This window comes from Cavia porcellus, unplaced genomic scaffold (assembly GCF_034190915.1).
Source record: "Cavia porcellus strain 051 isolate PalLab524CR breed Dunkin Hartley unplaced genomic scaffold, mCavPor4.1 scaffold_13, whole genome shotgun sequence".
Taxonomy (NCBI): Eukaryota; Metazoa; Chordata; class Mammalia; order Rodentia; family Caviidae; genus Cavia; species Cavia porcellus.
Genome location: NW_026947496.1, coordinates 3678103 through 3691149, shown reverse-complemented (window position 1 = coordinate 3691149; position 13047 = coordinate 3678103). Strand labels below are relative to the sequence as shown.

The following is a 13047-nucleotide window of genomic DNA, read 5'->3' as shown; positions in this document are numbered from 1 at the left end:
TCTATTTTAAGAAAAAATAACCATACTGATGAAAGCCTGCTGAGGTCTTCTGTTTGGATGAGAGGTTACCGAGTCTCCCATCAATCCAGCAAGTTCAATCAAGCAGTCCAAGTTTCTCAGAGGGGATGGGTGGACAAAGATCAACAATATTACCAGGTATTGGGACTAGATGGATACTCTAGGGGAGCAGAGCAAGGGCAGAATGGCCTTCTTTCCAAGGTGGAAGTCTGGGGTCCAAGGCTGGGGAGGGAAAGCATGAAAGTGCCCTGCCCTCGGAGGTGAAAGTCTGGGGCCTGAGGTTTGGGAGTGCAGGCATGGAAACAGTCTTCCCTCATGGAGGTTCAAGGTCTGAGGGTTGAGAGGGTTGGCACTTATATGGCCTGTTCTCCGTGCTCAATTTCCAAGGTCCAATGTTGGGATGGCTGACAGACTAGTTTTCACCAGAAGCAGTATCAATCAATATAAATTTCTCAATTGTAGTAATGCATTTGGAGAAATTTCAATTTAATGAAGAAAGAAGTTTTTATACAATAACTTCCAATATTTTTTACAATACAAAATATTCATTTTTTATTTTTAGAAAAGAGATAATTCATAATATTATACCAATAAATAAATGAAAATATGTAAAATTAAAGAATCTGTTGAAGGCAAGGAGTCACTAAGATCCAACTCCGAATAGCAAAAAAGGGCTGTTGCCTTAGTTGTGCCTATCATGGGATACTTGGGCTTTTAGGACCTTTAGGAAACTGTCCACATTATACATATATCTCTGAGGAAGCAGTGGCATAAGTGGTGAAAAGTATCAATCAAATCTTCTCCCTCAGCTGGCTGCAAGGATGGGAGTTCAGTCCAGACAGCATAGTCCGCATAGTTTGTGACTTGAAATCCAACCTAATCACCAAAAAGAGAAGCAATGTATTACTCATATAAATAGTAATTATTATCTTTGTTCCAATCAGTTATTCAATTAAGATTAAAGGAAATGATGGAAATGTAAAGTTTTTCCAACATCCTAAGTTTTTCTGTATCTCACATAGGGGATCATAAATCTACATATCAGGGAGCAGGTAACATCTAGAAGAAAAGCTGATCTGTTAATTTCCTCTTATGCATGTGATCATAGGGGAAGTGAGCTCCTGTAGGAGTAAAGAACTAGACATCCAGAAAGTTGCTAGTGGGAGACAGATATGGATGTCATCAAGGAGAGTGGAGCATCTAGCTTGTAGCATGCCACTTAAGGGAAATTGACATCATCTTGTCCTGGGTGAGCTCTTTACACTTTTGATAGTTCATTATTCACATTGCATTGTTTTGAATTGAATCTATTCTTCAAAGGGTTCCTGTAAGGTAAAAAAAAAAAAAAAAAAAACCCTCATAGGTGGTGAAAAAGGCACTAGGTGCTTGAACACGACTGAATCTGACAGTCAGGAGTCTCTCACCCCACCCAGAATTATTTCCTCCCTGTTCTCCATGAGGAGCAGCTGCTTCATTATAGTTTCCTGGGATTACAGCTGCTGGAAGTAGCACCAATAAGATGGGCGCTGGGAGTAAGCACTGTGATGTGCACCATGCCATGAGTAGCCTGGGACAGTGCCTCACACAGTGCTGCACAGTACAGGAAAAGACAGTGGGGCTCTGTGATCTCAAAAGACCCCTGCAAGCTAGAGGGACCAGCAATTCCAGATGCCTGAAACCATCCTGACACTGTGAATATGTCAGCTGATTCCAGAAAAGAAGGATGGAAACTGGGGTGAGTTTATACCTTGATCTGCTGGACTTTTATTGCAATTTAAAGCACATGGAGAGATTTTAATTTCTGTCTTTTTGTATTAAGTTACTTTTAGTGTTTTATCCTTAAAACAAAATCTACTACAGAATGAAATCATAATGTCATATGAGCAGTAACAAATGAACAAGTGGTAGGAAAATTAAAAAAAGAATTGACCAATGCACAACAAATTAGTGAGCTCTAGGATTTGGATCCTAATAATGAATAAAATTTTGAAAATTAAGGGTTAATTTTCTATGTTCCTCTGTTAATATATTCTTTGCAATGCAATTTGTCCATGAATTGGAGATAAACTTCTTCAATGACAATCACAAAATAGTACAATTTAACAAGTATCTAGTACCTGAAAATTGAAATCCATCATTACTTATGTTATTATTTCTGTAATGCTGAATCTTTATTTTGATGATACATTATTTCTGAGAAACACAGCTGTTTATTGTACTTTTGTTTAAATTGCTCTAGTACAGTAGACAAGCACGTTAAACAGAGTGATTCAGTGATGGTATGATAAATTGTTTGGGGAAATTAAATTAAATGGAGCAAGCTTTAACTTTCAAATACCAAACAATGAGGTGTAATGTTCTATATGTTATAGACTACAGAGAATTCCACAAAAGGTGACCATGTGTTTTATAGTGCTATATAATCTAGTGATTCTAAGCATAGTTGCTATGGAAACTTCAATCTCTTCTATTTAACATAGGTTGGTGGAACATAAAATCAGGTTGTGATTTTTTTCTCTTTCTTAATTCTGAACAACTGATAAGGGTACAGCAGGTGGAACCTGTCCAAAACCTAATCATGGGAGTCCTAAAATACTTTAATAGATATACTTCTTGAAGGCACCCTTGTGTGAATTTGCTCTCAGGGGAGATATATAACCACCACCAATAAAGGGACAGTTGAAGGGGCTTCCTGTTCTTGCAGAGGAGGCATCTGTCTCAGCAGCAAAGGTCCTGACATCCCATGTCATTGAGATCTGCCTATTCCTCTGGTTTTCTGGAGAAGTAGACTGGAAGGTGCAACATTCTGGCTAAATGTTATTCCTGCAAAGCAAGGGATGTCACTCTACTTCCCAAGGCAGAGGGGACCCTGAAAACTGAAAACCAAGAAACCCTCAGGAGCTACCCACCTGCCTGGCCATGATCTCCAGGCTTTCTAGAAGATAGTACATTTTTTCCTGGATCAACTCAGCTTTCTTCATGAACTTCTGGGGAATCTTTGGGAGGTAAACTAATTGGGCTATGTGGTGGCTCAAGGGGTTATCACAGGAGCACAACAAGCAGATAACCAGGAGGATCATGTCCTCCTGAGCAACAGGATGGAGGACACCATAACAGGAGTGAGACACAGACAGGTTAGTTACAAGAAACTTTTGCTCAGAGGATGACTTAAAAAACTGATCGGAGGGTCTTGTGTGTGTGTGTGTGTGTAAACTTTTTCTGTATGTCATAGATGTGTTATTTTGTTTTGTACCGGGAATTGAACTCAGGACCTTGCACTGGCCAGTCAGGCACTTGTGTCACTGAGCTAAATCCCCCTACCATTCATAGAAGTTCTTAACAATTTGTTAAGCTATTGACCTAAACATTAAAACAATAAAACAAACAAACAATCACATGTAACTACATGATTCAAAGAAATACTTTTTGATAGTATTATAATTGATACAAATTTCTCAATGTTACTTCTTCTAGAATTCCATGATTTCATTAAAATCCTGTTACCATTGTGTCTATGGCAAAAAATTAGTAGAACAGGATTATAACAGGCAAGGATAGGCCTTAGATAAATTATTGGGGTTTGATAAATTTTCTTTCATCTGAGTAGAGGCAAAATTCACACTCTGAGCATGGTGTGATGATATCAAAGGGTACAGTCACAATGGGTTGACTTTCAGTAGAATCAGCGTCAGGGCAAGAGAAAGTACATACAGAAAGAGTGGACACTGAAGAAGCAGAAGCAGAAGAAGAAGGGGAGAGTTGCCAGTGCCATAGAAAATGTGCAGGGTCAGGACTGAAACCACAACCCACGCAGGAGCCACATTAACCTGCACTGGGTAAGCAGCACTCACATTTCTCACATAAAATCCTATGTGTGGATTGTTGGTTAAAATAACATCATTTGGATTTCCAGCTTACAGATCTTTATTCTGAACTGGGTTTTCACTGTGGTTTCCAGGTAGAGTGTGATTGCTCTCACTGCTCCCTGTCCTGCTGCTCTGCTCTGCAGTGTGGTTCCTGTCACCACAGAACACAGCACCCCTTAGAGCCTACAGCCTGGAAAGCCAGACACTGGCTCCTAGGTGCTGGTGGTGCTGGGAAGGAACTCACCTTCATCTTCAGGATCTGTTTCTTGTCAAGAATGGTTGTGACGGAGGCTGTATGACAACTTTTCATATTCTTGAAATAGAAGTCTCGGTCCAATGAGTACAGGGTTATCTGGAACCAATAAAAAATTTAGTGCATTGAGTTTGGGAGTAAAATTAGGCATCTATTCAATTTATGTGGTTATATCTAATGCATGTGTATTTGATTCCAAAAGAAGGCTCCAAAAGGTCTGAAAATACAGTTAGGAAATTCCCCTAGTTTTCCCTCTTGTTCCAGAATTTACTTGTTTTCCAAACTAGCTTTTCTGGCCTCCCATGCTGTTACTTTGTTATGCTTTTATTTTCTCAGCCTTCATATAAGTTAAAATTTGGAACACAGACAAGAAAACAGCAAAGCTGCCTAGGTACTTGTGTTAATAAATACGTACCTCTAGCATTTCACCAATGATCATAATGCATACGTGTGTATTTTTATCTATTTGACCTCTTGTTTCTCGAGTGTCCAAACTATATACTTTCCATAAACAGATGTAAAAATCATACTTTTTTCCAGGTAGCTCTTATTCAATGTACATCCAACTTACCAATTCACCATCAATTAACAATTTAAGTTTTTACTGTGAAAATCTTAAATCACAAAACAGACAAAAATACTTGTTGAAATTCTAAGGAACAGATTCAGATTAAATACCAATTGTTTGCAGGTACTACTAATAATCTAATGTTGTGAAAGTTGAGAGGAAATTTTAGGAAGATTTTTGAATAATACTCAGGGCAAGTCAAAAATGCCAAAAGAGAAGACAGGGATGTGTAACAGAACTGTGTGGTGTGAAAATTTCACAAACATGGGCCAATTCTCTGTGCAATACATTGGTGTCCTTAGCCTAAGCTTCCATCCACTGCAATGCTGACCTTTTAGGAGACAATGCTCGCTGCTAAAACTGCCTTTACCTGGAAACAAGAACCAGGCTCACTGCTTAACCAAACCTTCTGTTATCCTACAGTGGAAATCTTGGCTCACTGCTTCTGAGTGTTTTGTGGCTCAGAAAATTTAGATTTCTTTCCATCTGACAAGAAATCATTTTAGTTCAATTCTGTTTGATCTGTCCAGTTCTCCTCTGAGCTGTTCCCATATTTTGGATATCTGTGGTGAACTCAAGGAGGAATTCACATGGACTGTCCCTGCAGGCTAGAGAAAGAAACCAGCATGCTTCCTCAAGCCCAACTACCAGTGGCTTATATCAGGAATATACATTTTTTAAAAACAACTGAAGTAAGAATCTTTTAAAATACCCACATTTTTGACAATCATAGATATCATGAACCTTCCTCCCCCACTATTTCACATTTTATTTGCTTCATGGTTTCTTTCAACACATCAGTCAATATTACTTTAAATTTGAGTGATAAAGTTTTCATTTTCAAATTTTATTCTTTATCCAGAATTTTTAGAACAGCTCCCTTTGCGAAGAGGTGAAAAGAGTGGTACTTACAAAGTCCTGGTACAGTTCTGAAGTGAGGACATGGATATAGTTAGACACAGTGACTGTGTGCTGAACTAGATGTGGCAGGGTAGTCTGGTAGTCAGTTCTACTAATACATTTAGAGTGGGCAGCTACATTTTCCACAGGAACAGGGTTGACATCAGCAGGAGCATTAAACGTGACCCTGGTTTAACCGAGATAATCACCACTCTCGATTATCAATTTTCCAGGTTTGCCGAACAGTCCTCACTTGGCAAACCTTGTCTCTCCTGACCCATGTCCTTATGCTGTTCTCCTGGGAAGGGAAGAGTCTAAGGGGCACCTTACACTGTGACATTTATGTGGACAATTCAACAAAGTTCAAAAAGCAAGGCGCTTCCTGCTTTTTACATTTCTCCCAGATGTGTCCCTGCCTTGCAAATTCTGGGAATTTAGGTTAATTCTGATAAGCAATGTTAAGCCACTTCTTAAAGTTATTTTATTTTATTTTATCTTATTTTATTTTTATTGTTTTTGTACCAGGGATTCAACTCACCACCGTGCACTTTCCATCCAATACTTGAAGTGCAGTGCTAAGTCATCCTTTAAAATAATTTTAATCCATGGAGAAGTGTAGATTTTCACCTGTCAGACATTGCAGGGTTCTGTAATACTTGAATTCATTCTCTCATGTCTGCTTTGGGACACTGGGCTGAAATTTATGCTACAATATATCTGTTTTATCTTCATATATTTAAGAAAATGAACATGAATGGAGAGTACTGAGTGCGAATACAATTCTTTCACAGAATGATACCATGGGCTTGTAACTGCTAATTCAGTATGATAATCCTAAGCACTTGCTTCATATTTTGCCAGACTTTTGGATGTTTATCTAGATGTCATCTTCATCAACACTTTGAAGAGACTGAGCCTTCATACTTAGCATCAAATGGAATCCACAAACCATAAGATCTAGTGAATTTGAATGAGTTTCCAAGTCCTGTCAGTAGTGAGCAGGAAGGCAGCACACCTGTGATGTGTTTCTTGCTTCATCTTGTCATAGCATGCACACCTGTGTCACCTCAGCCTTCACCTGTCCTGCAGGGTCCATTTCAGAGATTGGGAGGTGAGTGAAGAGCTTGTTACCATCTCTTGTGACAAACTCCTGTGTTCCAGGGTGTTGAGTGAAAGAGTCCATCTGAAGTTTAACTGTATCCACTTCCTATGCTCTGTATAACTCTCACATCAAAGTCTTTCACAGCGATCAAAGGCAGACCTGTCAATTTGGTTTTTTCGGTAGATGGGAAGATGTAGAACACTAGTATATCAATACTTTTAACCCCAAGGGAAAGAGGCAACAGCAGCTACAAAATTAAAAACACCTTTAATCTTTAGGAATGCTACTTCAAGAGATTTCCTATGTTAAAATATTATCACAAGGAGACTGAATTCTACCTAAAGGTTGACAAATGAAGATGGGATTCTATATGATAAATCTAGGCAAATGTTATAGAATTTATTGTGAATAATTCCTAAAGTATATTCCTAAAGAAACAAAGAAAGAAATATAAATATATTTTTGGGGGATTGAGCTAAAGAATAACTGAGTTGTTAAATTTAAACAACATGCAATCATTCATAAGACTTGCTTTTTTTTCATAGTATATATATATATATATATATATATATTTAGTACAGAATATCACTTATTGCAATGATTCAAAAATTTAAATGTGTTATACATGGTATACTAATATAATAAAGCCAAATGCAACATTTTATATAGGCTTGTAATAGTAAGTGCTTTGGACACAGAGAAACTAAGATAGAACTGTAAGAAGTTCATCACTGAATACATCTACCTACCAATTAGCACACAAATTTGTCAACAGAGAGTTTTTTACTGCCTGCAAAAACAGACTAATAAATTTCTTCATCGCATCAAAAGTTTTTATGATTAATTCTAATTTATTTTTCTGACAAATATCACTTAATCAGTAAAGGCAATTACTTACCACTGTTCTGCTTTTTCCTTTTGAAAGAACATGGTGCAAACTGACAAAACCAAGTAAAATACACCACTGCCATCACTGTCTGATTGTGCCTTTAGAATTTTCATTAGGTTGACTAAAGTCACACAATTCACATAAGAAACTTGAGAGTCAGAAACTTTAGCTTCTGCCTTTTGGTGTTGTGAGGATTGGATTCAATGACCTGTGGACTTATTCTAGTTCAGAGTTCCCCAATCTAACCATTGCTGGCTTTTGAGCTAGGTAATTTCCTGTTGTGAGATCCATTCTGTGTTGTAGAGTGCTTGGCAGTCCCCTGTCCTCTACTTCATAGACACCAGAAGCTCCTTCACTGTTCCCCCTGCTCCTGAATTAATACAAACATTCTCTAAAGATAGCCAAATGTCTAAAGCTAGCAGTATTCTACCACTGGAGGACCTCAGAAATGTTCTCCTTTGGACTGTGTAGGTGTTTTCTAGGACAATATTGACATGGTTCTTAGCCATATAAACCTGCAAACTCTTGCCATTAGCAGCATTTTCATGGTAACCCACACAGGATGGTGGTGAGGCCAGCACTCATTATTTGCTGCACGTCCCTTTTATCTTGGCATTCATGGTGGTGATCAGGACAGGAAGCACACTTCAGGGGAGTAGACCTGACTGTCCTTGGTCCAAGTTCAGATGTTGGTTCTGAACTCTAGAAGCACTCATAGATATATTTGATCAGATGTTCTCCTCACTCTTCCCCGTCTTCTGTGTCCCTCGCGGAGATGACCCCATACTTTCAAACATAGAGAGATATTTTATTTCTCAATCATTTTTCATTAGATATTTCAATAAGGAATGGGTTTTGATTAATTGCATTACCTGAAAATGATAAAAATGATGTAAGAGTAATCTTGAGATCATTTCTGTTAAAAGAATCTCGGATAATTGAAGTCTATTGTATGAACTTTTTATCTCTCAGAATCATAATTTATTTAAATTCAGAATATTAGCTTCATTTAATATAAATAAGCAATTACAAATCAACAACAAGAAAGTCATGTTGTTAAAAGTATTTTGCACTTCAAAAGAAGTGAAAAAGTTTTGTGAAAGCAAAACTTACAGAATGGGAAAGAAATTTAGTCAACTGTTCTCAGACAAAGGACTTATATCCAGAATATATATATATATAATTAAAAATAAATCAGGCCATCTAAATTCAAAGACCCCAGTCAAAACTGGACATCTAGATGAATGTGCTCTTCTCAGATAAAGAAATACAATGGCAAATAAATATATGAAGAAATGTTCAAAATCACTGGTCATTTGAGAAATGCAAGTTAAAACAACATCTCACTCCAGAAAGAGTGGCTATTATCAAAAATCAGCCAATAAAAGTTGGTGGGAATGTGGAGGAAAATAAACATTTCTCCACCCTTGATGGTGTATTAGACTGTGCAACCACCAGAGAAGTCGCTGTAGAGACTTCTCAAAAAAAAAAAAAAAAAAAAAAAAAAGGATTAGATATTCATTTAGACCCAGCCTTTTAACTTCTGGTTATGCTCACTTAATTGAAACTATGACACTACACTCATATATGTGCCATTTGAAATAGTTAAATCTTTTAAAGAACCCAAATATTATAAAACACTACCTGGGATAAAAAAAGATGTGATATTTTTATACAATGGAACAATGAATGATAAATGAGACTTTTTAACGTAAGTGGTTAAGCCATTTGAGACCATACTCATAGTGAAATAAATCAGACACACATATGTAAATATCATACTGTCTACCTAGTGTAAAAATCTAAATAAGATACAAAATATACAATACATATTGTGAAAATGAAACTGGATGAAATTACTCAGAAGGAAATAATAACTGCAATTTGGGAAAAGACAAAAGAAAGAAGGTAAAAGATCATATAAAAAGATACACACAAGATAGTTAATTATACTACTAATCTACTAATTATACTACTAATCTCTTTTAGTTCATCAAAAAGTAGTTTGTGTTTTCATTTTTCTACTGTTGGATCATTGCTTTCATGCCTCTATCTGGTATTCTGAATAACTACTCTGAAGAAAATATGCAATATATTAACCATTGTTACTATTCAATTGTTTTATTTTGAAATTCTGTATCATCCTTTGTATTCATTATTAGTTTTACAATTAAAAAAAACGAATTAGAAAGTTTCTCATTTCAGATTGCTAGTAAAGCCAAAATTTCAAAATATATATGTGCAAAATCATAAGATATAGATTAAGTACTATAATAGTTTTTTCAGTCTCCACAGATACACTGATAAGATTCCTCTCTTTTACCTTGTTATACATGGTCTATTTGTCTTCTTTGTATGATATAGGTTCATGTTGCTATATATATATATATATATATATATATATATATATATACACACACATTTCTGTATAATTTAGCATGTGTTTAAATTTGCATTGTTATCACCATTTATAGGTTAAGAAAAAAGCATGGAGGAAGTGAATATAAAGATACAGAAATTATTTACCTACTTTATATAGTGCAGCAAGATAGATTGCTTCAACTTAAACTGGGATGAATTTGAACAAGGTATATCTGACAAGTAAATAATTTGAATAATTTAACAAATAAATAATTTAAATCTCATTGATGTGCAGGCATGTCTAAATCTGTAAGTTATCAGCACTCACAGCAGAGAGCTTTAATAGGGTAAAAACACAGCTTTTTCTGAGGCTAGAGAGATGTACGCGTTCACACATATTCACTCAAACATTTGACATCATGCAATAAGCAGAAAGACCAACACACTGTTTCTTCATTTTCAAGGATGGAGGTTGAAAAATGCTGTAATTAACTCTTAATCAAATAGCATTCTGTGACATATGTTACTCTGAAAATGGTTCAAAACATCTGTTTACCACTTGGAGATTTTTTACATGATGGATGTTAAGTATAGTGAATTAAATTTATAGTCAATCTCCCTAAATTTTATATCCATGCATCTAAAGCAACATGAGAACTTGGAATTGTCACTGAAATAATATGGACAGGTGAAGGAATGCAACAATAATCACTTTTTAGGTATTTCTTTGCCATATTTTTAATATCATAAATCATTTTATCAAATATCTGAGTAAAAAACTTAAGCAACACTAGCATCTTTGAAATAGAATCTCCTAATTACCTTAGCTTAAGCAGTGATAGATTTTGAACCTAAACAACACATGTGATGATTCATCAGTTCTAAATGCAGGGACAGGATTTTCAAAAGGTACTGGATAGATGCTTTTTTCCTTTGGACCAAGAAAGTCAGAGTTAAGCAGAAAAAACATCTGGATTACAGAGAAATATATGCTGTATTGCATTCTTTCCTCTCTCAGAATCATAGGAGTAAGAGAATCTGTCAACTTGTGGCACCAACAGCTGGCATGAAGGGTAAGGATTTGGGGCAGTGGGGAAATAAGGGTCATTGAAGGAATGATATGAATCTGTATCCATCTCAATTGAATTATTCTAACATCAGTTCATAAATCTGGTGATTTCCTGACACACTTCTAGTCCTTCCTTGCCACACTGCTAACATGTGGATTACATTGCAATAGTGACTGAGCAAGACAAGATTTTCAGAGGGAATGCGATGTGCAAATTTACAATAAGTATGCTTCACCATCCAAAATAGTTCTTTATTTGAAATTTTGTTTTACTTTTTTCTTTGAAAGAACATGAATTTGAAATTTTATTTCATTATTCAAATATGTCAAAATTGCTACCACAAAGCCATTTATTCTTTATCCTTTTCTATCAAATGTAACCGAACTTCTCATAGGGAGGATCAAGATGGCAGACAGATAACAGCAGGCTACAGAAGCTCCCTGAGATAGTCCACTTAGAATTCAACATAATACAGCGTGGGGAGCCCAAACAGAGAGAGATGAATTCGCTTATCCCAAGAAGAAATTTAGGCAACTTGCCAAACATCCAAGGTCCCGCTGTGGCTTGCTGAGTTCCCACATGACTTGCCGAGTTGTCTGAGGTCCCAGTGCTTTGACAATGAAGTCAGGGGCTTGGGAGCAAAAGGGAGAGCTACTTGGCATGGTGCCTACATCGACCTGTGGTGAGTGACAGGAGTGGAGCCATTCCATAAATAGGACGGGTCCAGCAGATGACATTCTGGGACCAGTCAGGACTAGCAGGTAAAAGGTGCATCAGTGACTGCAGTCAGTTGCTACCTTCCTGACTGGGACTGGTGAAGTGAGCTAGGTCTGGGTCATGTGACCTGGCTGAGACCCAATAGGTTTTCTGAAATCAAGTCCTTATAGGAGTGGTGCACACTTAACACACTAACCCAGTGAAATCTCAGAAGTTTTACTGACAGTTCAGGTCACAGCAGCCTGACTGACCCAGAGGGGAGGCAGCACAAAGAAATGCAGTGGACGTCACAGCACTTGACAGATCCCCACGCTGGCATACTCCAGCCACTGCCTTTGGCACCTCCAGAATGCCAGCAAGACCTGCTATAGTGGGCCTGGGAATTACTGTGCACCCAAGGCTGCCCTCACCCCTGACCCTGCCACAGCTGCAAACCCTGGAGGAGGCAGCACAAAGTCCACCGCCACTGCGGCTGCCACCACTACCAGGATGGGAGGTCATGCAAAGGAATACAGTGCAGGGCACAGCACTTGACTTATCTGGAGGGGAGGGGCATCCATACACTCTCTCTGTCTGCAACTCACTAGCTCACTACAGTGGGAAGGGTCATTTAGCCATCAGGCTTCAGAAGAAATGTAAACAACAAAGAAAGAAACTGAGGCCTCCTTGAAGAAGTAAAACAAATGGGGAGATGAAGCAACAACAAAAAGTCCCCAGGTCCCAACCCTGAGAACATTGATGCAGGATAGGTAAATACAAAGGAGAATTAAAAGAGCAAACATGCGTTGTCAGACACAGCACCAATGGACATAAAGTGATATATTCGGGACCTCATAGATGAGTTCAAAAGTGAAATATTTAGCCAAATAAAGCCAGATATAAGAAAATGAATTAAGAGATACTAAGCACCCCTCAAGAGGACAAAGATGGAAGAAGAGAGGAACTCAAACAAAGGAGAGAACAATTTGATGAAGAATATAAAAATATAGAATATATGAAGCAGATTCAAAGAGATCACCAGGAAATTAAAAACTCTATGGAAAGATAGCAAATCAGCTTGAAAGAAACTAAGGATAGATTATCCAAACTGGAGGACAATTTTTCATTGTGGGAGTATGAAAGGGAAAACATTTTAAAAATAACAAGGAAACAAGCAGTAACAATACAAAGGCTAGAAGATGACAAAAGGATATATAACTTGAGAATAAAGAATGTAAATGAAGAAGCTGGGGTACAAAGAAAGGAACTACAAAGGTTATTCACAGAAATAACTAAGGAAAACTTCCCAAATAGGAAAAGGAAA

At 37.2% G+C, this 13047-nt stretch overlaps 1 pseudogene; it reads right to left on the bottom strand.

The window, feature by feature from the left end:
- Window positions 1–700: 700 nt before the first annotated feature.
- LOC100716224 (prolactin-like) lies at window positions 701–8216 on the bottom strand (annotated as a pseudogene).
- Between the last annotated feature and the right edge of the window lie 4831 nt (window positions 8217–13047).